Consider the following 23,781-nt stretch of genomic DNA (forward strand, 5'->3'; position numbering starts at 1 on the left):
ATACGCCTCATTTCGACGATTTTCGTGTGCTATTGCACACCTTTTTTAGGTGATTAGGATTTCGACGTCAAAAATGCCAAATTTGTGTGTGGACGTCCGTCAAGACGTTGTCTATGCATACGGTTGGCCATCGCGGCTTTTCCGACTTATTTGGAAGGTCAATCGAGCCCCGAAGCGAGCATACGCCTCATTTCGACGATTTTCGTGTGCTATTGCACACCATTTTTTGGATGATCGGGATTCCGACGTCAAAAAAGCCAAATTTGTTCATGGACGTCCGTCAAGACGTTGTCTATGCATACGGTTGGTAATCACAGCTTTTTCGACCCATTTGGAAGGTCAAACGAGCCCCGAAGCGAGCATACGCCTTATTTCGACGATTTTCGTGTGCTATTGCAGACCATTTTTTGGGTGATCGGAATTCCGATGTCAAAAAAGCCAAATTTGTTCGTGGACGTCCGTCAAGACGTTGTCTATGCATACGGTTGGCCATCATGGCTTTTCTGACCCATTTGGAAGGTCAAACGAGCCCCGAAGCGAGCATACGCCTCATTTCGATGATTTTCGTGTTCTATTGCGCACCATTTTTTGGGTGATTAGGATTCCGACGTCCAAAATGCCAAATTTGTGCGTGGACGTCCGTCAAGACGTTTTCTATGCATACGGTTGGCCATCACGGCTTTTTCGACCCATTTGAAAGGTCAAACGAGCCCCGAAGCGAGCATACGCCTCATTTCGACGATTTTCGTGTGCTATTGCACACCATTTTTGGGTGATCAGGATTCCGACGTCAAAAATGCCAAATTTGTTCGTGGACGTCCGTCAAGACGTTGTCTATGCATACGGTTGGCCATCACGGCTTTTCTGACCCATTTGGAAGGTCAAACGAGCCCCGAAGCGAGCATACGGCTCATTTCGACGATTTTCGTGTGCTAAATAGCACACCATTTTTTGGGTGATCAGGATTCCGACGTCAAAAATGCCAAATTTGTTCGTGGACGTCCGTCAAGACATTGTCTATACATATGGTTGGCCATCACGGCTTTTCCGATAGATTTGGAAGGTCAAACGAGCCCCGAAGCGAGCATACGCTTCAATTCGACAATTTTTGTGTGCTATTGCACACCATTTTTGGGTGATCAGGATTCCGACGTCAAAAATGCCAAATTTGTTCATGGACGTCTGTCAAGACGTTGTCTATGCATACGGTTGGCCATCACGGCTTTTCCGACCCATTTGGAAGGTCAAACTAGCCCCGAAGCGAGCATACGCCTCATTTTGACGATTTTCGTGTGCTATTGCACACCATTTTTTGGGTGATCGGGGTTCCAACGTTAAAAAAGCCAAATTTGTTCGTGGACGTTTGTCAAGACATTGTCTATGCATACGGTTGGCCATCGCAGCTTTTCTGACCCATTTGGAAGGTCAAACGAGCCCCGAAGCGAGCATACGCCTCATTTCAACGATTTTCGTGTGCTATTGCACACCATTTTTTGGGTGATTAGGATTCCGACGTCAAAAATGCAAACTTTTTTCGTGGACGTCCGTCAAGACGTTTTCTATGCATACGGTTGGCCATCACGACTTTTCCGACCCATTTGGAAAGTCAAACGAGCCCCGAAGCAAGCATACGCCTCATTTCGACGATTTTCGTGTGCTATTGCACACCATTTTTTGGGTGATCGGGATTCCGATGTCAAAAAAGCCAAATTTGTTCGTGGATGTCCGTCAAGACGTTTTCTATGCATACGGTTGGCCATCACGGCTTTTCTGACCCATTTGGAAGGTCAAACGAGCCCCGAAGCGAGCATACGCCTCATTTTGACGATTTTCGTGTGCTATTGCACACCATTTTTTTGGTGATCAGGATTCCGACATTAAAAATGTTAAATTTGTTCGTGGACATCCGTCAAGACGTTGTCTATGCATCCGGTTGGCCATCACGGATTTTCCGATAGATTTGGAAGGTCAAACGAGCCCCGAAACGAGCATACGCCTCATTTCGACGATTTTTGTGTGCTATTGCACACCATTTTTGGGTGATCAGGATTCCGACGTCAAAAATGCAAAATTTGTTCATGGACGTCCGTCAAGACGTTGTCTATGCATACGGTTGACCATCACGGCTTTTCCGACCCATTTGGAAGGTCAAACAAGCCCTGAAGTGAGCATACGCCTCATTTCGACGATTTTCGTGTGCTATTGCACACCATTTTTTGGGTGATCATGATTCCGACGTCAAAAAAGCCAAATTTGTTTGTGGACGTCCGTCAAGACGTTGTCTATGCATACGGTTGACCATCACGGCTTTTCCGACCCATTTGGAAGGTCAAACGAGCCCCGAAGCGAGCATACGCCTCATTTCGACGATTCTCGTGTGCTATTGCACACCCATTTTTGGGTGCTTAGGATTCCGACGTCAAAAATGTTAAATTTGTTCGTGGACGTCCGTCAAGACGTTGTCTATGCATACGGTTGGCCATCACGGCTTTTCCGACCCATTTGGAAGGTCAAACGAGCCCAGAAGCGAGCATACGCCTCATTTCGATGATTTTCGTGTGCTATTGCACACCATTTTTTGGGTGATCATGATTCCGACGTCAAAAAATGCCAAATTTGTTCGTGGACATCCGTCAAGACGTTGTCTATGCATACGGTTGGCCATCACGGATTTTTTGATAGATTTGGAAGGTCAAACGAGCCCCGAAGCGAGCATACGCCTCATTTTGACGATTTTTGTGTGCTATTGCACACCATTTTTGGGTGATCAGGATTCCGATGTCAAAAATGTCAAATTTATTCATGGACGTCCATCAAGACGTTGTCTATGCATACGGTTGGCTATCACGACTTTTCCAACCCATTTGGAAGGTCAAACGAGCCCCGAAGCGAGCATACGCCTCATTTCGACGATTTTCGTGTGCTATTGCACACCATTTTTTGGGTGCTTAGGATTCCGACGTCAAAAATGCCAAATTTGTGCGTGGACGTCCGTCAAGACGTTGTATATGCATACGGATAGCCATCACGGCTTTTCCGACCCATTTGGAAGGTCAAACGAGCCCGAAGCAAGCATACGCCTCATTTCGACACTATTTTTTGGGTGATCAGGATTCCGACGTCAAAAATGTTAAATTTGTTCGTGGACGTCCGTCAAGATGTTGTCTATGCATGCGGTTGGCCATCACGGCTTTTCTGACCCATTTGGAAGGTCAAACGAGCCCGGAAGCGAGCATACGCCTCATTTTGATGATTTTCGTGTGCTATTGCACACCATTTTTTGGGTGATCATGATTCCGACATCAAAAATGCCAAATTTGTTCGTGGACGTCCATCAAGACGTTGTTTATGCACACGGTTGGCCATCACGGAGTTTCTGATAGAATTGGAAGGTCAAACGAGCCCCGAAGCGAGCATACGCCTCATTTTGACGATTTTTGTGTGCTATTGCACACCATTTTTGGGTGATCAGGATTCCGATGTAAAAAATGTCAAATTTGTTCATGGACGTCCATCAAGACGTTGTCTATGCATACGGTTGGCCATCACAGCTTTTCTTACCCATTTGGAAGGTCAAACGAGCCCCGAAGCGAGCATACGCCTCATTTCGACGATTTTCGTGTGCTATTGCACACCATTTTTTGGGTGATCAGGATTCTGACGTCAAAAAATCAAAATTTGTTCGTGGACGTCCGTCAAGACGTTGTCTATGCATACGGTTGGCCATCACGGCTTTTCTGACCCATTAGGAATGTCAAACGAGCCCCGAAGCGAGCATATGCCTCATTTCGACGATTTTCGTGTGCTATTGCACACCATTTTTGGGTGATGAGGATTCCGACGTCAAAAATGCCAAATTTGTTCGTGGACGTATGTAAAGACGTTGTCTATGCGTACGGTTGGCCATCACGGCTTTTCTGACCCATTTGGAAGGTCAAACGAGCCCCGAAGCGAGCATACGCCTCATTTCGACAATTTTCGTGTGCTATCGCACACCATTTTTTGGGTAATCAGGATTTTGATGTCAAAAATGGAAAATTTGTTCGTGGACGTCCGTCAAGACGTTGTCTATGCATACGGTTGGCCATTACGGCTTTTCCGATAGATTTGGAAGGTCAAACGATCCCCGAAGCGAGCATACGCCTCATTTCGACGATTTTTGTGTGCTATTGCACACCATTTTTGGGTGATCAGGATTCCAACGTCAAAAATACCAAATTTGTTCATGGACGTCCGTCAATACGTTGTCTATGCATACGGTTGGCCATCACGGCTTTTCTGACCCATTTGGAAGGTCAAACAAGCCCCAAAGCGAGCATACGCTTCATTTCGACGATTTTTGTGTGCTATTGCACACCATTTTTTGGGTGATCGGGATTCCGACGTCAAAAAAGCCAAATTTGTACGTGGATGTCCGTCATGACGTTGTCTATGCATATGGTTGGCCATCCCGGCTTTTCTGACCCATTTGGAAGGTCAAACGAGCCCCGAAGCGAGCATACGCCTCATTTCGACGATTTTCGTGTGCTATTGCACATCATTTTTTGGGTGATTAGAATTCCGACGTCAAAAACGTCAAATTTGCGCGTGGACGTCCGTCAGGACGTTGTCTAGGCATACGGTCATCCATCACGGCTTTTGCGACCCATTTGGAAGATCAAACGAGCCCCGTAGCGAGCATACGCCTCATTTCGACGATTTTTGTGTGCTATTGCACACCATTTTTGGGTGATCAGGATTTCGACGTCAAAAATGCCAAATTTGTTCATAGACGCCCGTCAAGACGTTGTCTATGCATATGGTTGGCCATCACGGCTTTTCTGACCCATTTGGAAGGTCAAACGAGCCCCGAAGCGAGCATACGCCTCATTTCGACGATTATTGTGTGCTATTGCACACCATTTTTTGGGTGATTAGGATTCCGACGTTAAAAATGCCAAATTTGTGCGTGGACGTCCGTCAAGACGTTGTCTATGCATACGGTTGGCCATCACGGCTTTTCCGACTCATTTGGAAGGTCAAACGAGCCCCGAAGCGAGCATACGCCTCATTTTGACTATTTTCGTGTGCTATTGCACACCATTTTTTGGGTGATCGGGATTCCGACGTCAAAAAAGCCAAATTTGTTCGTGGACGTCCGTCAAGATGTTTTCTATGCATACGGTCTGCCATCACAGCTTTTCTGACCCATTTGGAATGTCAAACGAGCCCCGAAGCGAGCATACGCCTCATTTTGATGATTTTCGTGTGCTATTGCACACCATTTTTTGGGTGATCAGGATTCTGATGTCAAAAATGCCAAATTTGTTCGTGGACGTTTGTCAAGACGTTGTCTATGCATACGATTGGCCATGACGACTTTTCCTATAGATTTAGAAGGTCAAACGAGCCCCGAAGCGAGCATACGCCTCATTTCGACGATTTTTGTGTGCTATTGCACACCATTTTTGGGTGATCAGGATTCCGATGTCAAAAATGCCAAATTTGTTCATGGACGTCCGTCAAGACGTTGTCTATGCATACGGTTGGCCATCACGGCTTTTCCGACCCATTTGGAACGTCAAACAAGCCCCGAAGCGAGCATACGCCTCATTTCGACGATTTTCGTGTGCTATTGCACACCATTTTTTGGGTGATCGGGATTCCGACGTCAAAAAAGCCAAATTTGTTCATGAACGTCCGTCAAGATGTTGTCTATGCATACGGTTGGCCATCGCGGCTTTTCTGACCCATTTGGAAGGTCAAACGAGCCCCGAAGCGAGCATACGCCTCATTTCGACGATCTTCGTGTGCTATTGCACATCATTTTTTGGGTGATTAGAATTCCGACGTCAAAAATGCCAAATTTGTGCGTGGACGTCCGTCAAAATGTTGTCTATGCATACGGTTGGCCATCACGGCTTTTCTGACCTATTTGGAAGGCCAAACGAGCCTCGAAGCGAGCATACGCCTCATTTCGACGAATTTCGTGTGCTATTGCACACCATTTTTTGGGTGATTAGGATTCCGACGTCAAAAATGCCAAATTTGTTTGTGGACGTCCGTCAAGACGTTGTCTATGCATACGGTTGGCCATTACGGCTTTTCTGACCCATTTGGAAGGTCAAACGAGCCCCGAAACGAGCATACGCCTCATTTCGACGATTTTTGTGTGCAATTGCACACCATTTTTGGGTGATTAGGATTCCAACGTCAAAAATGCCAAATTTGTTCATGGACGTCCGTCAAGACGTTGTCTATGCATACGGTTGGCCATCACGGCTTTTCCGACCCATTTGGAAGGTCAAACAAGCCCCGAAGCGAGCATACGCCTCATTTCGACGATTTTCGTGTGCTATTGCACACCATTTTTTGGGTGATCAGGATTCCGACGTCAAAAATGCCAAATTTCTTCGTGGACGTCCGTCAAGACGTTCTCTATACATACGGTCAGCCATCATGGCTTTTTCGATAGATTTGGAAGGTCTAACAAGCCTCGAACCGAGCATACGCCTCATTTCAACGATTTTCGTGTGCTATTGCACACCATTTTTTGGGTTATCAGGATTCCGACGTCAAAAATGCCAAATTTGTTCGTGGACGTCCATCAAGACGTTGTCTATGCATACGGTTGGCCATCACGACTTTTCTGACCCATTTGGAAGGTCAAACGAGCCCCGAAGCGAGCATACGCCTCATTTTGACGATTTTCGTGTGCTATTGCACACTATTTTTTGGGTGATCAGGATTCCGACGTCAAAAATGCCAAATTTCTTTGTGGACGTCCATCAAGACGTTGTCTATGCATACGGTTGGCCATCACAGATTTTCCGATAGATTTGGAAGGTCAAACGAGCCACGAAGCGAGCATACCCCTCATTTCGATGATTTTTGTGTGCTATTGCACACCATTTTTGGATGATCAGGATTCCGACGTTAAAAATGCCAAATTTGTTCATGGATGTCCGTCAAGACGTTGTCTATGCATACGGTTGGCCATCACGGCTTTTTCGACCCATTTGGAAGGTCAAACAAGCCCCGAAGCGAGCATACGCCTCATTTCGATGATTTTCGTGTGCTATTGCACACCATTTTTTGGGTGATTAGGATTCCGACGTCAAAAATGTCAAATTTATGCGTGGACGTCTGTCAAGACGTTGTCTATGCATACGGTTGGCCATCACGGCTTTTCCGACCCATTTGGAAGGTCAAACGAGCCCCGAAGCAAGCATACGCCTCATTTCGACGATTTTCGTGTGCTATTGCACACCATTTTTTGGGTGATCGGGATTCTGACGTCAAAAAATCCAAATTTGTTTGTGGACGTCCGTCAAGACGTTGTCTATGCATACGGTTGGCCATCACGGCTTTTCTGACCCATTTGGAATGTCAAACGAGCCCCGAAGTGAGCATACGCCTCATTTCGACGATTTTCGTGTGCTATTGCACACCATTTTTTGGGTGATCAGGATTCCGACGTCAAAAATGCCAAATTTCTTCGTGGACGTCCGTCAAGACGTTCTCTATACATACGGTCAGCCATCATGGCTTTTTCGATAGATTTGGAAGGTCAAACGAGCCTCGAAGTGAGCATATGCCTCATTTCGACGATTTTTGTGTGCTATTGCACACCATTTTTGGGTGATCAGGATTCCGACGTCAAAAATGCCAAATTTGTTCGTGGACATCCGTCAAGACGTTGTCTATGCATACGGTTGGCCATCACGGCTTTTCTGACCCATTTGGAAGATCAAACGAGCCCCGTAGCGAGCATACGCCTCATTTCGACGATTTTTGTGTGCAATAGCACACCATTTTTTGGGTGATCAGGATTCCAACATCAAAAATGCCAAATTTGTGCATGGACGTCCGTCAAGACGTTGTCTATGCATACGGTTGGCCATCACGGCTTTTTCGATAGATTTGGAAGGTCAAACGAGCCCCAAAGCGAGCATACGCCTCATCTCGATGATTTTCGTGTGCTATTGCACACCATTTTTTGGGTGATCGGGATTCCGACGTCAAAAAATCAAAATTTGTTCGTGGACGTCCATCAAGATGTTGTCTATGCATACGGTTGGCCATTACGGCTTTTCTGACCCATTTGGAAGGTCAATTGAGCCCCGAAACGAGCATACGCCTCATTTAACCGATTTTTGTGTGCAATTGCACACCATTTTTGGGTGATTAGGATTCCGACGTAAAAAATGCCAAATTTGTTCGTGGACGTCCGTCAAGACGTTGTCCATGCATACAGTTGGCCATCACGGCTTTTCCGATAGATTTGGAAGGTCAAACGAGCCCCGAAGCGAGCATACGCCTCATTTCGATGATTTTCGTGTGCTATTGCACACCATTTTTTGGGTGATCGGGATTCTGACGTCAAAAAATCCAAATTTGTTCGTGGACGTCCGTCAAGACGTTGTCTATGCATACGGTTGGCCATCACGGCTTTTCTGACCCATTTGGAATGACAAACGAGCCTCGAAGCGAGCATACGCCTCATTTCGACGATTTTCGTGTGCTATTGCACACCATTTTTTGGGTTATCAGGATTCCGACGTCAAAAATGCCAAATTTCTTCGTGGACGTCCGTCAAGACGTTCTCTATACATACGGTCAGCCATCATGGCTTTTTCGATAGATTTGGAAGGTCAAACGAGCCTCAAAGCGAGCATACGCCTCATTTCAACGATTTTTGTGTGCTATTGCACACCATTTTTGGGTGATCAGGATTCCGACGTCAAAAATGCCAAATTTGTTCGTGGACATCCGTCAAGACGTTGTCTATGCATACGGTTGGCCATCACGGCTTTTCTGACCCATTTGGAAGATCAAACAAGCCCCGAAGCGAGCATACGCCTCATTTCGACGATTTTCGTGTGCTATTGCACACCATTTTTTGGGTGATCGGGATTCCGACGTCAAAAAAGCCAAATTTGTTTGTGGACGTCCTTCAAGACGTTGTCTATGCATAATGTTGGCCATCACGGCTTTTCTGACCTATTTGGAAGGTCAAACGAGCCCCTAAGCGAGCATACGCCTCATTTCGACGATTTTCGTGTGCTATTGCACACCATTTTTTGGGTGATTAGGATTCCGACGTCAAAAATGCCAAATTTGTGCGTGGACGTCCGTCAAGACGTTGTCTATGCATACGGTTGGCCATCACGGCTTTTCCGACCCATTTGGAAGGTCAAACGAGCCCCGAAGCGAGCATACGCCTCATCTCAACGATTTTCGTGTGCTATTGCACACCATTTTTTGGGTGATCGGGATTCCGACGTCAAAAAATCCAAATTTGTTCATGGACGTCCGTCAAGACGTTGTCTATGCATACGGTTGGCCATCACGGATTTTCTGACCCATTTGGAAGGTCAAACAAGCCCCGAAGCGAGCATACGCCTCATTTCGATGATTTTCGTGTATTATTGCACACCATTTTTTGGGTGATCAGTATTTCGACGTCAAAAATGCCATATTTGTTTGTGGACGTCCGTCAAGACATTGTCTATGCATACGGTTGGCCATCACGGCTTTTCTGACCCATTTGGAAGGTCAAACGAGCCCCGAAGCGAGCATACGCCTCATTTCGATGATTTTCGTGTTCTATTGCACACCATTTTTTTGGGTGATTAGGATTCCGACGTCCAAAATGCCAAATTTGTGCGTGGACGTCCGTCAAGACGTTGTCTATGCATATGGTTGGCCATCACGGCTTTTCCGACCCATTTGGAACGTCAAACAAGCCCCGAAGCGAGCATACGCCTCATTTCGACGATTTTCGTGTGCTATTGCACACCATTTTTTGGGTGATCGGGATTCCGACGTCAAAAAAGCCAAATTTGTTCATGAACGTCCGTCAAGACGTTGTCTATGCATACAGTTGGCCATCGCGGCTTTTCTGACCCATTTGGAAGGTCAAACGAGCCCCGAAGCGAGCATACGCCTCATTTCGACGATCTTCGTGTGCTATTGCACATCATTTTTTGGGTGATTAGAATTCCGACGTCAAAAATGCCAAATTTGTGCGTGGACGTCCGTCAAAATGTTGTCTATGCATACGGTTGGCCATCACGGCTTTTCTGACCTATTTGGAAGGCCAAACGAGCCTCGAAGCGAGCATACGCCTCATTTCGACGAATTTTGTGTGCTATTGCACACCATTTTTTGGGTGATTAGGATTCCGACGTCAAAAATGCCAAATTTGTTTGTGGACGTCCGTCAAGACGTTGTCTATGCATACGGTTGGCCATTACAGCTTTTCTGACCCATTTGGAAGGTCAAACGAGCCCCGAAACGAGCATACGCCTCATTTCGACGATTTTTGTGTGCAATTGCACACCATTTTTGGGTGATTAGGATTCCAACGTCAAAAATGCCAAATTTGTTCATGGACGTCCGTCAAGACGTTGTCTATGCATACGGTTGGCCATCACGGCTTTTCCGACCCATTTGGAAGGTCAAACAAGCCCCGAAGCGAGCATACGCCTCATTTCGACGATTTTCGTGTGCTATTGCACACCATTTTTTGGGTGATCAGGATTCCGACGTCAAAAATGCCAAATTTCTTCGTGGACGTCCGTAGAGACGTTCTCTATACATACGGTCAGCCATCATGGCTTTTTCGATAGATTTGGAAGGTCTAACAAGCCTCGAACCGAGCATACGCCTCATTTCAACGATTTTCGTGTGCTATTGCACACCATTTTTTGGGTTATCAGGATTCCGACGTCAAAAATGCCAAATTTGTTCGTGGACGTCCATCAAGACGTTGTCTATGCATACGGTTGGCCATCACGACTTTTCTGACCCATTTGGAAGGTCAAACGAGCCACGAAGCGAGCATACCCCTCATTTCGATGATTTTTGTGTGCTATTGCACACCATTTTTGGATGATCAGGATTCCGACGTTAAAAATGCCAAATTTGTTCATGGATGTCCGTCAAGACGTTGTCTATGCATACGGTTGGCCATCACGGCTTTTTCGACCCATTTGGAAGGTCAAACAAGCCCCGAAGCGAGCATACGCCTCATTTCGATGATTTTCGTGTGCTATTGCACACCATTTTTTGGGTGATTAGGATTCCGACGTCAAAAATGTCAAATTTATGCGTGGACGTCTGTCAAGACGTTGTCTATGCATACGGTTGGCCATCACGGCTTTTCCGACCCATTTGGAAGGTCAAACGAGCCCCGAAGCAAGCATACGCCTCATTTCGACGATTTTCGTGTGCTATTGCACACCATTTTTTGGGTGATCGGGATTCTGACGTCAAAAAATCCAAATTTGTTTGTGGACGTCCGTCAAGACGTTGTCTATGCATACGGTTGGCCATCACGGCTTTTCTGACCCATTTGGAATGTCAAACGAGCCCCGAAGTGAGCATACGCCTCATTTCGACGATTTTCGTGTGCTATTGCACACCATTTTTTGGGTGATCAGGATTCCGACGTCAAAAATGCCAAATTTCTTCGTGGACGTCCGTCAAGACGTTCTCTATACATACGGTCAGCCATCATGGCTTTTTCGATAGATTTTGGTAGGTCAAACGAGCCTCGAAGTGAGCATATGCCTCATTTCGACGATTTTTGTGTGCTATTGCACACCATTTTTGGGTGATCAGGATTCCGACGTCAAAAATGCCAAATTTGTTCGTGGACATCCGTCAAGACGTTGTCTATGCATACGGTTGGCCATCACGGCTTTTCTGACCCATTTGGAAGATCAAACGAGCCCCGTAGCGAGCATACGCCTCATTTCGACGATTTTTGTGTGCAATAGCACACCATTTTTTGGGTGATCAGGATTCCAACGTCAAAAATGCCAAATTTGTGCATGGACGTCCGTCAAGACGTTGTCTATGCATACGGTTGTCCATCACGGCTTTTTCGATAGATTTGGAAGGTCAAACGAGCCCCAAAGCGAGCATACGCCTCATCTCGACGATTTTCGTGTGCTATTGCACACCATTTTTTGGGTGATCGGGATTCCGACGTCAAAAAATCAAAATTTGTTCGTGGACGTCCATCAAGACGTTGTCTATGCATACGGTTGGCCATTACGGCTTTTCTGACCCATTTGGAAGGTCAAACGAGCCCCGAAACGAGCATACGCCTCATTTCAACGATTTTTGTGTGCAATTGCACACCATTTTTGGGTGATTAGGATTCCGACGTAAAAAATGCCAAATTTGTTCGTGGACGTCCGTCAAGACGTTATCCATGCATACAGTTGGCCATCACGGCTTTTCCGATAGATTTGGAAGGTCAAACGAGCCCCGAAGCGAGCATACGCCTCATTTCGACGATTTTCGTGTGCTATTGCACACCATTTTTTGGGTGATCGGGATTCTGACGTCAAAAAATCAAAATTTGTTCGTGGACGTCCATCAAGACGTTGTCTATGCATACGGTTGGCCATTACGGCTTTTCTGACCCATTTGGAAGGTCAAACGAGCCCCGAAACGAGCATACGCCTCATTTCAACGATTTTTGTGTGCAATTGCACACCATTTTTGGGTGATTAGGATTCCGACGTAAAAAATGCCAAATTTGTTCGTGGACGTCCGTCAAGACGTTGTCCATGCATACAGTTGGCCATCACGGCTTTTCCGATAGATTTGGAAGGTCAAACGAGCCCCGAAGCGAGCATACGCCTCATTTCGACGATTTTTGTGTGCTATTGCACACCATTTTTGGGTGATCAGGATTCCGACATCAAAAATGCCAAATTTGTTCGTGGACGTCCGTCAAGACGTTGTCTATGCATACGGTTAGCCATCACAGATTTTCCGATAGATTTGGAAGGTCAAACGAGCCCCGAAGCGAGCATACGCCTCATTTCGACGATTTTTGTTTGCTATTGCACACCATTTTTGGGTGATTAGGATTCCGACGTAAAAAATGCAAAATTTGTTTGTGGACGTCCATCAAGACGTTGTCTATGCATACGGTTGGCCATTACGGCTTTTCTGACCCATTTGGAAGGTCAAACGAGCCCCGAAATGAGCATACGCCTCATTTCGACGATTTTTATGTGCAATTGCACACCATTTTTGGGTGATTAGGATTCCGACGTAAAAAATGCCAAATTTGTTGGTGGACGTCCGTCAAGACGTTGTCCATGCATACGGTTGGCCATCTTGGCTTTTCCGATAGATTTGGAAGGTCAAACGAGCCCCGACGCGAGCATACGCCTCATTTTGACAATTTTCGTGTGCTATTGCACACCATTTTTCGGGTGATCGGGATTCCGACGTCAAAAAAGCCAAATTTGTTCGTGGACGTCCGTCAAGACGTTGTCTATGCATACGGTTGGCCATCACGGATTTTCTGACCCATTTGGAAGGTCAAACGATCCCCGAAGCGAGCATACGCCTCATTTCGACGATTTTCTTGTGCTATTGCACACCATTTTTTGGGTGATCAGGATTTCGACGACCAAAAAGCCAAATTTGTTCGTGGACGTCCGTCAAGACGTTGTCTATGCATACGGTTGGCCATCACGGCTTTTCTGACCCACTTGGAAGGTCAAACGAGCCCCGAAGCGAGCATACGCCTCATTTCGACGATTTTCGTGTGCTATTGCACACCATTTTTTGGGTGATCAGGATTCCGACGACCAAAAAGCCAAATTTGTTCGTGGACGTCCGTCAAGACGTTGTCTATGCATACGGTTGGCCATCACGGCTTTTCTGACCCACTTGGAAGGTCAAACGAGCCCCGAAGCGAGCATACGCCTCATTTCGACGATTTTCGTGTGCTATTGCACAACATTTTTGGGTGATCGGGATTCCGACGTCAAAAATGCCAAATTTTTTCGTGGACGTCCGTAAAGACATTGTCTATGCATACGATTTGCCATCACGGCTTTTCCGACCCATTTGGAAGGTCAAACGAGCCGCGAAGTGAGCATACGCCTCATTTCGACAATTTTCGTGTGCTATTGCACACCATTTTTTGGGTGATCGGGATTCCGACGTCAAAAATGCCAAATGTTTTCGTGGACGTCCTTCAAGACGTTGTATATGCATACGGTTGGCCATCACGGCTTGTGCGACCCATTTGGAAGGTCAAACGAGCCCCGAAGCGAGCATACCCCTCATTTCGACGATTTTCGTGTGCTATAGCACACCATTTTTTGGGTGATCCGGATTCCGACGTCAAAAATGCAAAAAATTTTCGTGGACGTCCGTCAAGACCTTGTGTATGCATACGGTTGTCCATCACGGCTTGTACGACCCATTTGGAAGGTCAAACGAGCCCCGAAGCAAGCATACCCCTCATTTCGACGATTTTCGTGTGCTATAGCACACCATTTTTTAGGTGATCCAGATTTCGACGTAAAAATGCCAAATTTTTTTGTGGACGTCCGTCAAGACCTTGTCTATGCATACGGTTGGCCATCACGGCTTGTCCGATCCATTTGGAAGGTCAAACGAGCCCCGAAGGGAGCATACCCCTTATTTTGACGATTTTCGTATGCTATAGCACACCATTTTTTGGGTGATTCGGATTCCGATGTCAAAAATGCCAAATTTTTTCGTGGACATCCGTCAAGACCTTGTTTATGCATACGGTTGGCCATCATGGCCTGTTCGACCCATTTGGAAGGTCAAACGAGCCCCGAAGCGAGCATACCCCTCATTTCGACGATTTTCGTGTGCTATAGCACACCATTTTTTGGGTGATCCGAATTCCGACGTCAAAAATGCCAAATTTTTTCGTGGACGTCCATCAAGACCTTGTCTATGCATACGGTTGGCCAACACGGCTTGGGTTGAAACGGATTCCAACGTCAAAAATGCCAAAAAAATTTGTGGATGTCCATAAAGAGCTTGGATATGCAGCCGGTTGTCTCTCTTAGCCATCCTAACCCATTTACAAGGTCAAAAGAGTCCCGAAGAACGCATACCCCCTCCCCCCCCCCCCATTTAGACGAATTTTGTGTCCTATAGCGAACCATTTTTAAGTGATACGGATTCCAACGTCAAAAATACCAATAATTTTTGTGGACATCCGTCAAGACCTTGGCTATGCAACCAGTTGTCTCTCTTGGCCAGTCCGACCAATTTCAAGGTCAAACGATCTCTGAAGCGTGCATACCCCCCATTTAGACGATTTTCGTGTGCTGTAGCAAACCATTTTTTGGGTGATCCGGATTCCAATGTCAAAAATGCCAAAAATTTTTGTGGACGTCCTTCAAGAGGTTGGCTATGCATCTGGTTGTCCCTCACAGGAAGTCCGACCTATTTTCAAGGTCAAACGAGCCCCGAAGCGCGCATACCCCCCATTTCGATTATTTTCATGTGCTATATCAAATCAATTTTTGAGTTAACCAGATTACGACGTCAAAAATGCCAAAAATTTTTGTGGATGTCCATAAAGATCTTGTCTATGCATCCGGTTGGCCCTCACGGACATTCCGACCCATTTTCAAGATCAAACGAGCTCCAAAGCGCGCATACCTCCCATTTAGACAATTTTCGTGTGCTATAGCAAACCATTTTTTGGGTAACCGAATTACAATGTCAAAAATGCCACTTGTTTGTGGACGTCCATCAAGAGCTTGGCTATGCATCCTGTTGTCCTTCACGATCAGTATGACCCATATTCAAGGTCAAACGAGCCCAGAAGACCGCATACCCGCCATTTTGACGATTTTCGTGTGCTAGCAAGCCATTTTTGGGGTGATCCAGATTTCGATGTCAAAAATGTCAAAAAATTTTGTGGACGTCTATTAAGACCTTCTCTATGCATCTGTCCCTCACGGCCAGTCCGACCCATTTTCAAGGTCAAACAAGCCTAAAGCGCGCATACCCCCATTTCAATGATTTTCGTGTGCTATAGCAAACCATTTTTTGGGTGATCCGGATTCCGACGTAAAAAATGCCAAAAATTTTTGTGGACGTCCATCAAGACCTTGTCTATGCAGCCGGTTGGCTCTCATGGCTATTCCAACCCATTTTAAAGGTCAAACGAGCCCTAAAGCGTGCATACCCCCCCCCCCCCATAACGATGATTTTCGTGTGCTATAGCAAACCATTTTTTGGGTGATCCAGATTCTGACGTCACAAATACCAAAATTTTTTGTGTACATCTTTTGAGACCTTAGCTATGTATCCGGTTATCCCTCACGGCCAGTCCGTCCCATTTTCAAGGTCCAACAAGCCCCGAGGAGCGCATACCCCCCGTTTAGATGATTTTCGTGTGCTATAGTAAACCATTTTTTTTGGGTGATCCGGATTTCGGCGTCAAAAATGCCAAAAAAAATTGTGGACGTCCATAAAGACCTTGGCTATGCATCTGGTTGACCCTCACGTCCAGTACGACCCATTTTCAAGGTCAAACGAGCCCAGAAGAACGCATACCCACCATTTTGACGATTTTCGTGTGCTGTAGCAAGCCATTTTTGGGGTGATCCGGATTCCGATGTCAAAAACGCCAAAATTTTTTGTGGACGTCTATTAAGACCTTCTATATGCATCTGTCCCTCACGGCCAGTCCGACCCATTTTGAAGGTCAAACGATCCTCGAAGCGAGCATACCCCTCATTTCGATGATTTTCGTGTGCTATAGCAAACCATTTTTTGGATGATCCGGATTCCAACATCAAAAATGCCAAAAAATTTTGTGGACGTTTTTCAAAAGCTTGGCTATGCATCCGATTGTCACTCACGGTCAGTCCGACCCATTTTCAATGTCAAATGAGCCCCAAAGCGCGCATAACCCCCCATTTAGATGATTTTCGTGTGCTATAGCAAACCATTTTTCGATGATCTGGATTTGACGTCAAAAATTCCATATATTTGTGTGGACGTCCGTCAAGACCTTGGCTATGCATCAGGTTGTCCCTCACGGACAGTTCGACCCATTTTCAAGGTCAAACAAGCCTCGAGGCGCGCATACCCTCCAATTCGAGGATTTTCATGTGCAATAACAAACCATTTATTTGGTGATCCGGATTTCGACGTCAAAAATGCCAAAGTTTTTGTGGACATCCTTCAAGACATTGTCTATGCATCCGTGTCCCTCACGGCCAGTCCTACCCATTTTCAAGGTCAAACGAGCCCCGAAGTGCATACCCCCCCATTTAGATGATTTTCGAGTGCTATATCAAACCATTTTTGGGGTGATCCAGATTCGGACGTCAAAAATGCCAATATTTTTTGTGGCCGTTTGTTAAGACCTCAGATATGCAACCGGTTGGCCCTCACAGCCAGTCCGACCCATTTTCAAGGTCAAACGAGCCCTAAAGCGTGCATACAACCCATATCGACAATTTTTGTGTGCTATAGCATACCATTTTTTGGGTGATCCAGATTCTGACGCTAAAAATGCAAAACAATTTTGTGGACGTCCTTCAAAAGGTTTTCTATGTATCCGGTTGTCCCTTACGGCCAGTCCGACCCATTTTCAAGGTAAAACAAGCCCCGAAGAGAGCATACCCCCCATTTATACGATTTTTGTGTGCTATAGCAAACCATTTTTTGGGTGATCCGGATTCCGACGTCAGAAATGCCAAATTTTTTGTGGACGTCCGTCAAGACTTTGGATATACACCCAGTTGTCCCTTATGACCTTTATGACCAATTTTCAAGGTCAAACGAGTCACGAAGCACGCATACCCCCCATTTCGACGATTTTCGTGTGCTATTGCAAGCCATTTTTTAGGTGATCCGGATTCTAACGTCAAAAATGCCAAAAAATTTTGTGGACGTCCGTCAAGACCTTGGATATGCATCCGGTTGGCCTTCATGGCCATTCGGACCTATTTTAAAGGTCAAACGAGCCTCGAAGCGCGCATACCCCCCATTTAGACAATTTTCGTGTGCTATAGCAAAATATTTTTTGGGTGATCCAGATTCGGACGTCAAAAATGCCAAAAATTATTGTGGAGATCCGTAAAGATATTGTCTATGCATCTGGTTGGTCCTCACGTCCAGTCCGACCCATTTTCTAGGTCAAACGAGCCTATAAGCGCGCATACCCCCATTTAGATGATTTTCATGTGCTATAGCAAACCAGTTTTTGGGCGATCCTGATTATGACGTCAAAAATTCTAAAAAATTTTGTGGACGTCCTTCAAGTTCTTGTCTATGCAGCTGGTTGTCCCTCACGGCCAGTCTGACAAATTTTAAAGGTCAAACGAGCCTCGAAGTGCGCATACCCCCCATTAAGATGATTTTCGTGTGCTATAGCAAACCATTTTTTTGGCGATCCTGATTCCGACGTCAAAAATTCCAAAAATTTTTGTGGACGCCCTTTAAGTCCTTGTCTATGCAGTCGGTTGTCCCTCAAGTCCAGTCCGACCTATTTTCAAGGTCAAACGAGCCCCGAAGTGAGCATACCCCCCCCCCCCCCATTTAGAAGATTTTCGTGTGCAATAGCAAACCATTTTTTGGGCGATCTGATTCCGACGTCAAAAATTCCAAAAAAAATTGTGGACGTCCTTCAAGTACTTTTCTATGCATGCGGTTGTCCCTCAAGGCCAGTCCAACCCATTTTCAAGGTCAAACGAGCCCTGAAGCGTGCATACCCCCTATTTAGACAATTTTCGTGTGCTATAACAAACTATTCTTTGGGTAATGCGGATTCTGACGTCAAAAATGCGAATGTTTTTTATGTACGTCCGTCAAGAGCTTGTCTATGCATCCAGTTGTCCCTCACGGTCATTCCGACCCATTTTCAAGGTCAAACAAACCCCAAAGCGCATACCCCCCATTTAGATGATTATCATGTGCTATACCAAACCATTTTTTGGGTGATCCGAATTCTTGCGTCAAAAATGCCAAATTTTTTTGTGAACGTCCGTCAAGAACTTTTGTATACATTCGGTTGTCCCTCACGGCCAGTACGACCCATTTTCAAGGTCAAACGTGCCCCGAAGCACGTATACCCACCATTTCAATGATTTTGTGTGCTATAGCAAGCCTTTTTTTGAGTGATCCAGATTACAACGTCGAAAAGGCCAAATTTTTTTGTGGAAGTCCCTTAGTACCTCGGCTATGCATCTGGTTGGCCCTCACAGCCAGTCCGACCCATTTTAGAGGTCAAATGAGCCCTAAAGCGTGCATACCACCCATATCGACGATTTTCGTTTTCTATAGAAAACCATTTTTTGGGTGATCCAGATTTTGACATCACAAGTACCAAAATTTTTTGTAGATGTCCTTTAAAACCTCTTCTATGCATCCGGTTTTCCCTCAAGGGAAGTTTGGCCCATTTTAAAGGTCAAACGAGCCCCGTAGCGCGCATACCCCCGTTTCAATGATTTTTGTATGCAATAGCAAAGAATTTTTTGGGTGATCCAGATTTCAACGTCGAAGATACCAAAAAATTTTGTGGACGTCCGTAAAGACCTTGGTTATGCATCCAATTGGCCCTCACGGACAGTACAACCCATTTTCAAGGTTAAACAAGCCCCGAAGCGTGCATACCCCCCCCCCCCCCATTTAGACAATTTTCGTGTGATATAGCAAACTATTTTTTTGATGATCCAGATTCTAACGTCAAAAATGCCAAAAAATTTTGTGGACGTCTCTCAAGATCTTGACAATGCATCCGGTTGTTCCTTACGTCCATTCCGACCCATTTTCAACGTCAAACGAGTCCCGAAGCGCATAACCCCCATATAGATGATTTTCGGGTGCTATAGCACACCATTTTTATGGGTGATCCGCATTCGGACGTCAAAAATGCAAAAAAAATTGTGGACATTCGTAAAGAGCTTGTCGATGCATCTGGTTGGCTCTCACGGCCAGTCTGACTCATTTTCAAGGTCAAACGAGCCTCGAAGCGCGTATACCCCCCATTTAGATGATTTTCGTGTGCTATAGCCAACCATTTTTTGGGTGATCCTGATTTCGATGTCAAAATTCCAAAAAATTTTATGGACGTCCTTCAAGACCTTGTCTATGCATCCGGTTGTCCCTCAAGTCCAGTCCGACCCATTTTCAAGGTCAAACGAGCCCCGAAGCGCGCATACCCCCCATTTAGACAATTTTCGTGTGCTATATTGAATTATTTTTTGGGTAATGCGCATTCCGACGTCAAAAATGCCAAAAAAATTTCTGGACATCCGTTAAGACCTTGGTTATACAGACGGTTTTCCCTCACAGACAGTTAGACCCATTTTCAAGGTCAAACGATCCCCGAAGCGCGCATAACCCCCATTTCGATGATTTTCGTGTGCTATAGCAAGCCATTTTTTGGGTTATCCAGATTCCGACTTCAAAAGTTCCAAAATTTTGTGGACGTCCCTCAAGACCTTACCTATGCATCCAGTTGGACCTCACGGCCATTCCGACCCATTTTCAAGGTCAAACAAGCCCCAAGCGTGCATACCCCCCATTTTGACAATTTTCGTGTGCTATAGCAAAACATTTTTCGGGTGATCCGGATTTTGATATAAAAAATGCCAAAAAGATTTGTGGTCGTTCGTTAAGACCTTGACTATGTATCCTTGTGGCCCTCACGTCCAATCCAACCCATTTTCAAGGTCAAACGGGCCCCGAAACGTGCATACCACCATTTAGACGATTTTCGTGTTCTATAGCAAACCATTTTTGGGTGATCCAGATTTCGACGTTAAAAATGCCAAAAAATTTTGTGGACGTCTGTCAAGAGCTTGTCTATGCATCCGGTTGGCCCTCACATCTAGTCCGACCCATTTTCAAAGTCAAACGAGCCCCAAGCGCGCATGCCCCCCATTTAGGTAATTTTCGTGTGCTATAGCAAACCATTTTTTGGGTGATCCGGATTCCGACGTCACAAATTCCAAAAAAATTTGTGGTCATCCATCAAGACCTTGTCTATGCAGCCGATTGTCATTAACGGACAGTCCGACCCATTTTCAAGGTCAAACGAACCCCGAAGCGCGCATACCCCCCATTTAAACGATTTTCGTGTGCTATAGCAAACCATTTTTTGGGTGATCCAGATTCCGACGTCAAAAATTCCAAAAAAAATTGTGGGCGTCAGTCAAGACCTTGGCTATGAAGACAGTTGACCCTCACATCCAGTCCAACCCCTTTTCAAGGTCAAACGAGCTTCGAATCGTGCATACCCCCTATTTAGATGATTTTCTTGTGCTATAGCAAATCATTTTTTGGGTGATCCAGAATCCGACGTCAAAAATGCCAAAAAAATTTATTGACGTCCCACAAGATCTTATCTATGCAGCCGGTTAGCCGTCATGGCTAGGTCGACCCATTGTCAAGGTCAAACAAGCATCGAAGCGCGCGTACCCCCCATTTAGATGATTTTCATGTGCTATAGCAAATCATTTTTTGGGTGATCCACATTTTGACGTCAAAAATGTCAAAAAATTTTGTGGAAGTCTGTCAAGATCTTGTCTATGCATTCGGTTGGCCCTCACGGCCAGTTTGACCCATTTTCAAGGTCAAACAAGCCCAAAGTGCGCATACCCCCCATTTAGGTAATTTTCATGTGCTATAGCAAATCATTTTTTGGGTAATCCGGATCCCCACGTCACAAATTCCAAAAATTTTTGTGGACATCCGTCAAGACCTTGGTTATGCAGCCGGTTGTCTCTCACGGCCAGTCCGACCCATTTTCAAGGTCAAACGAGCCCCGAAGCACGCATACCCTCCATTTAGACGATTTTCGTGTGCTATAGCAAATCATTTTTTGGGTGATCAGAATTTTGATGTCAAAAATGCCAAAAAAATTGTGGAGGTCCGTCAAGACCTTGGTTATGCATCTGGTTGGCTCTAACGGCTAGTTCGACCCATTTTCAAGGTCAAAAGAGCCCAGAAGCACGCATACCCCCCATATAGACGATTTTCGTGTGCTATAACAAACCATTTTTTGGGTGATCTGGACTCCGACGTTAAAAATGCCAAAAAAATTTTATTGACGTCCATCAAGACCGTGGCTATGCAGCCGGTTGGCCCTCACGGCCAGTCCGACCCATTTTCAAGGTCAAACGATCCTCGAAGCGTGCATACTCCTCATTTCGATGATTTTCGCATGCTATAGCAAACCATTTTTTTGGGTGATCCGGATTCCGATGTCAAAAATGCCAAATTCTTTTGTGGAGGTCCGTATAGAGCTTGTCTATGCATCCGGTTGGCCCTCATGAACAGTACGACCCATTATCAATGTCAAACGAGCCCTAAAGCGCGCATACCCCCCATTTAGACAATTTTCGTGTATCAAACCATTTTTTGGGTGATCTGCATTTCGACGTCAAAAATTACAAAAAATTTTGTGGACGTCCGTCAAGACCTTAGCTATGCAGCCGGTTGGCTTTCACTGTGTCCGACCCAATTTCAAGGTCAAACAAGCCCCGAACCGTCCATACCTCCTATTTCGATGATTTTCGTGTGCTAAGCAAACTTTTTATTGGGTAATCCGGATTCCGACGTCAAAAATGCCAAAAAATTTTGTGGGCGTCCGTTAAGACCTTGTCTATGCAGCCTTGCGGCCCTCACGTCCATTCCGACCCATTTTCAAGGTCAAACGATCCCCAAAGCACGCATACCCCCCATTTAGACGATTTTCGTGTGCTATAGCAAAATCATTTTTTGGGTGATCCGGACTCCGACGTAAAAAATGCAAGAAAATTTTACTGGCGTTAGATAAGACCTTGGCAATGAAGCTGGTTGGCCGTCACGGCCAGTCCAACCCATTTTAAAGGTAAAACGCGCCTCGAAGCGCGCATACCCCTCTCCCAATTTAGATGAGTTTCGTGTGCTATAGCAAACCATTTATTGGGTGATCCGAATTTCGACATCAAAGATGCCAAAAAAGTTTGTGGACGTCCGTCAAGACCTTGGCTATGCATCCAGTTGGCCCTCACGGCCAGTCCGACCAATTTCCAAGGTCAAACAAGCCCCATGCGCGCATACCCCCAATTTAGACAATTTTCGTGTGCTATAGCAAACAATTTTTCAGGTGATCCGGATTCCGACGTCAGAATTTCTGAATTTTCTTGTGGACGTCCGTCAAGACCTTGCCTATGTAGCTGGTTGGCTCTCACGGCCAGTCCGACCCATTTTCAAGGTAAAACGAGCCCCGAAGCGCGCATACCCCCTATTTCAATGATTTTCGTGTGCTATAGCAAAACAATTTTTAGGGTGATCCAAATTACGACGTCAAAAATGCCAAAAAATTTTGTGGACGTCTATCAAGACCTTGTCTATGCAGACAGTTTGCCCTCACGGCTAGTCCGACCCATTTTAAAGGTCAAACGAGCCCCGAAGCATGCATACTCCCCATTAGACGATTTTCATGTGCTATAGCAAACCATTTTTTGGGTGATCCAGATTCCGACGTCAAAAATTCCAAAAAATTTTATGGACGTCCGTCAAGACCTTGGCTATGCAGCCGGCTGGATATCACGGCCAGTCCGATCGAATTTCAAGTTCAAACGAGCCCTGAAGCGCGCATATCCCTTTTTTGACGATTTTCGTGTGCTATAGGAAATCATTTTTTGGGTGATCCGGATTCCGATGTCAAAAATTCCAAAAAAATTTGTGGACGTCCGTAAGACATTGGCTATGCATCCTTGTGGTCCTCACGTCCAGTCCGACCCGTTTTCAAGGTCAAACGATCCCTGAAGCGCGCATACCCCCATTCCATTAAGACCTTAACTATGGACTCAATTCACCATGACGGTCAAAAAGACCCATTTTCAATGTCAAATGAGCCCCGGAGTATGTAAACCCCTATTTTGTCAATTATCATGTTTTATAGTCCATATATTTTTTATGATTCAAAATTTCAACATTACTTTTACCGAATTTTTTCATGGACGTTCGATAAGCGCTTAC

The sequence above is a fragment of the Solanum lycopersicum genome, chromosome 11 (assembly GCF_036512215.1).
Source record: "Solanum lycopersicum chromosome 11, SLM_r2.1".
Lineage (NCBI taxonomy): Eukaryota > Viridiplantae > Streptophyta > Magnoliopsida > Solanales > Solanaceae > Solanum > Solanum lycopersicum.